The sequence below is a fragment of the Halyomorpha halys genome, unplaced genomic scaffold, assembly GCF_000696795.3.
Source record: "Halyomorpha halys isolate HHAL.00 unplaced genomic scaffold, Hhal_1.1 Scaffold1537.1, whole genome shotgun sequence".
NCBI lineage: Eukaryota > Metazoa > Arthropoda > Insecta > Hemiptera > Pentatomidae > Halyomorpha > Halyomorpha halys.
The window spans coordinates 225,598-229,977 of record NW_027114184.1 but is presented as its reverse complement, the minus strand read 5'-3'; the positions used below and the strand labels follow the sequence as shown (position 1 = coordinate 229,977).

General features: G+C 31.8%; 1 long non-coding RNA gene across 1 annotated transcript in view; it reads right to left on the bottom strand.

The window, feature by feature from the left end:
* Positions 1-546: 546 nt before the first annotated feature.
* The window catches only part of LOC106689966 (uncharacterized), a 95,259-nt gene continuing 91,425 nt past the window's right edge, over positions 547-4,380 (bottom strand). The window contains exon 3 of the long non-coding RNA XR_010844516.1: positions 547-589. This is a non-coding gene — a long non-coding RNA (uncharacterized lncRNA). The remainder of the gene's footprint in view (positions 590-4,380) is intronic.

The following is a 4,380-nucleotide window of genomic DNA, read 5'->3' as shown; positions in this document are numbered from 1 at the left end:
TCATTACTTCTGGTTTCTAGCAAATAAATATATAAGAAAAATTGTTAAATAATCGAATTACAAAAATATAATTAAAAATAAATAAAAAGATATTATATCTACGAATCATGAAATAATAAAAAATAATTATTGGTCATTTTAAGTTGAAATAATCATATTAAATTAACTTTTAAAAAATATTAAATTATGATAATGTTCTTACTAATTTTTTTTACTAAATTTATTCATTCTCATAATTTTTTTTCCAAATAAAAATAACAGAATTAATATATAGCAAAATATTACGCGCGCCTATGTGAAATATATTGGCATATAATAAAGACCTATCACGACAGTCTACATAAAACATTTATAAAAATATTTCAGTCAGAAGAAATTAGGGGATAGGACACACTAAAGTTGAAAACTGCCTATGATCTACCTTGCTAAGTAAGATATCTGAAAACAGCTTACTACATTGAGTCAAACATTCTAAGGGCAGAAAGGCGGATAGTTGAAGATGCAAACGAAACGCATTACACTGGAAAAGTTATATTATCATAGGACTGTACTTACATTCTGACAACAGGGGTTGGAGCTGTTCATTGCACTAAAAAATAAAATTAGACTTGAATAGATATATAAAAATTTTCTTATAATAAATACAAAATATATTAAAAGTTGATTTTGAAAAAAAAATTAAAAAATACCGCTGAGTACTATGTTAATTTAAGAAGGAATGAGTATCTACAAATATAAATTATCTAGAAACAGAAATTAATTATGACAAGCCAAGACACAAAGTAATAGTATGTGCATTGTGTATTTAATGTGTATGAGTGTGAGTGAAAAAAGTGAAGAGAAATAAATTAAAGAATATTTTTTTATATTACTTTAATAATATAGTAAATACAAAAACCTTTCAAGTTAGTGTAAGAGATTTGAAAGAACCAGATATATAAAATATTGAGATATAGGTGATTCATCCATAAATGGCCATTTTGTGTCCACCATCTCTCTGGCATATATCAAACCAATATTTTTTCGACTGATGAATTTTATTGTCATCTACAGATAACCAATCTATTCTAATCTGAGTGGGGGGAGGTCTAGTAATCATTCCGTGGGGCTACCACAAAGCAAAAGTAAAACCTCCCAGACCGGATTCGAACCGACGCCACTTCACTCCCTCGGCCAAAATTTTAATAACCTAATACATGTTATGGGCTAACACTACTTTATTAAAAATTTAATATCGGTAACGCTGAATATTATTATTTTAAATGATCATAAACCATCAAATTATCATTAATATGGTATATACTCAATCTTATTTTCTTGATTGCAACAGCCTGCTTCAAGAAATTGGACATTCGTCTAGAACGGAATTCCTAAGATGATGTTTAAACCTGTTTCGATGCCTCTTGAGGTAGGGAAAGGAAAATTCTCTAGTGCAATACGCTTGTTATCCAGAACTCATTTTATCCCTGTCCCATAATCCGATTCTCAGTCCTTTGTCAAAGTTTAAATTTCTCACCCGACTCTTACCCTTGTAAATTGATTACTGTTCCTAGCCTGGAAACACCGGTAGATCTCTTATATAGCGCTTTTCACACTGATTACGGCCTAGAGGCTTATTAAGGAATGTAATTTGTGATGTGCTCGTTCAATCTCCTTATCCCTTTGTCGCCAAAGAACACCATCTTGTATGCATTCATCTAATATGTTATAATATCATCTTCTTTTAATGAAAGACCTATTAATATTGTAGATAAAGATTTTTATTTTATAGTCCGGAAAACAGGCTTATTATTCCCTTTTTATAAACTTCAAAAAGTTACGAAGCAGTTGCTACTCTTTGCCAACTAGAGTGAGAATGATACCATTCATTTCGTAGGAACGCGAAAAAAAAAAAAAAAACTTATCTAAACATAAACAACCAATTACCAAAGCAAAATAACATTACAAAATTCTAGGCTTGGAAAGGCACATTACATGAGAATTTTTAAAATACAGTATAAAATATAATATCTTGGCTATAGGCAAGACAGTAAGCAGTCACCGAAAATATTATAACAGGAAATCAAAACTTAAGAAAGATTTTATTTAACCTTCAGTATTACTAACATTAACGAAATTTATATTATTTATTTATAACAAGGAGGAAAGATATGGTCTAATATAAAAATAAACTCGAGTACTGAAGAACCTTATAGCAAGAATAGCATCCACAACAGTTCTAAGCCTAGACGCCCAGGAAATCAACCTTGAATGTGGATTGACTGATAATGAGAGAGCAGACTGTCTACAAAAAAATCAAAATATCTTTACACATTATCAACCAATAGACTGCTACAAAGCAAACCTACTACATACCGTTATTGTATCATATATGCGATAACATTATACGCTACATATCATTCTCTAAAAGAAATTTGTTCACAAGAAGTTGGATATTAAGACTTAAGTTATAACAGCAAAAAGCTCCGCTGAACTATCTTGAACATCATCGGCAAACTAAGCCTTCCTTAATAACGCCGGCGACAAAACAACCCCTAAGGACTTAGCTCGTTATTAAAATTTAAGTGACAGGCTCTGCGTTCCATACTCCGAAGCATTCAGGATCCACTGGAATCGCTTGATAATATGCAGTCAAAAAAGTAGTCTGGAGAAAACATAGTCATGAAACAACAAATAATATTCCAAGCAGAATAAGAAATCAGTATTAATAAAGAAATATAATATAAATCAACAGTAAAAATTATAAATTATTTATATCAAATTTTCTATTTGCAATCTCCGCTAATAGTAAATCTGAATACAGGCACTAAACGAATAAGTTAACATTATAAATCTGAAATACCAGATCAATAGCGAATAGAGTAAGGATAAAATATCTGTATTAAGACAGTGAGATACCAATTGTTTTTGCAGGGCAAGCAAAAACCAATCAAACGCAAAAAGAATTAGCAGCATTACATTAGAAATAACTCAATAAGCAATTTCACATCGTTTAAAATCGTTGGAAATGATTCAAAAAGCGGAAATTGAGTTCCATATAAACTAAAACCGGGAGACATTGAACACCGATTTCGCATGAGTGTAATAATGTTTGGCATACATAATTAAAAAAGTTTTTTTTTCAACGTGCATTACATTCATTGGTGATTAAAAATAGATCCACAAGGGTAACCCAACGAGGACACAATTATGGGAACCATCTGGCCATACTTCAACATTGAGATTCGAACTAAACATTCATGGAAAAATTCATGTAGTGTATAACATCTGGGGTCAGTTTAGTTTCAAGTGGATTGTAACGGGTTGCTAAAACCGAACGAAACCATAAGAGAGCTCTACCGAAAACAATTATTGAGATTTGGAAAATTATTGACTCGAGGAACAACGCGCTCATTACTACTACTTGTGGCTACTTCAGAAAGAACAAAATTAATCTCCTACATGCTCGTCGACACGCCATAGTGCCCGTCCAAAAACCTATTTGGAATCACTAAATAGGGAGTCCTACCATACCCCACACCTCCGTGTTTACCAGACATTGCCCCTTCCGAATACCACTTGTTCCGGTTGATGCCTCAGGGCCTGTTTGAGCAACCTTTTACATCGTATAGAGGATACCGAAAATTGAGTCGATTCGTGCGTAGCCTCAAAAAGATGAAAGGTTCTTCCGACGTCGTATGCAAAAGATGGTAAAGATAGAGAGTGGCTGGTGATGAAGAATACTTTGAACAAAACGTAATGTACCGTTCTTTCACAATAAGTTTTCTATTTTATATAAAACGGCGGAAACTTATTTGTACGCTTACATAAATAAAACATGCATGTTTGTCATATAATGACCATGTGTCCTAAATTATAAAAATGGTAGTTGTTTATAATAAGTTGTTTAATGTTTTATCAATAATTTATACAGGATACCATTTTGAAAAAAAAAAAATGTTTGCTTAAGAACCTAAGAGTTTCATCGCATTTTACGCAACAGAAATTTGTTTCTATGTATGTTTATCGATTGAAGTCAACTTAGTGTTATACTCCAACACCACATCGATTATGTGGGATTTTCGAAGATAGTTCCGCACCAATATAATCAAATTCCAAGTTTCGCTCACCGATACACAAACATATTTAACTTGGCACCTATTTTTTATTAAAATGAAATAAAAAACAACTAAAACGGCTAGTCCGACTTTAGAGGGAACCTGGGGATAAGTGTAAAAATAATCGAGAATTCATTTTATCAATTAACATCTTCGCTCAGAAATGTGCAACTGTATTTTCCTTTACATCTTGATGTTTTGAAAATAGTCTCTCATATGGTCCAAAATAATAAGGTGAAAATTAGTTTAAAAAAGGTCTACTATCAACCTTAGCAAATTTCCT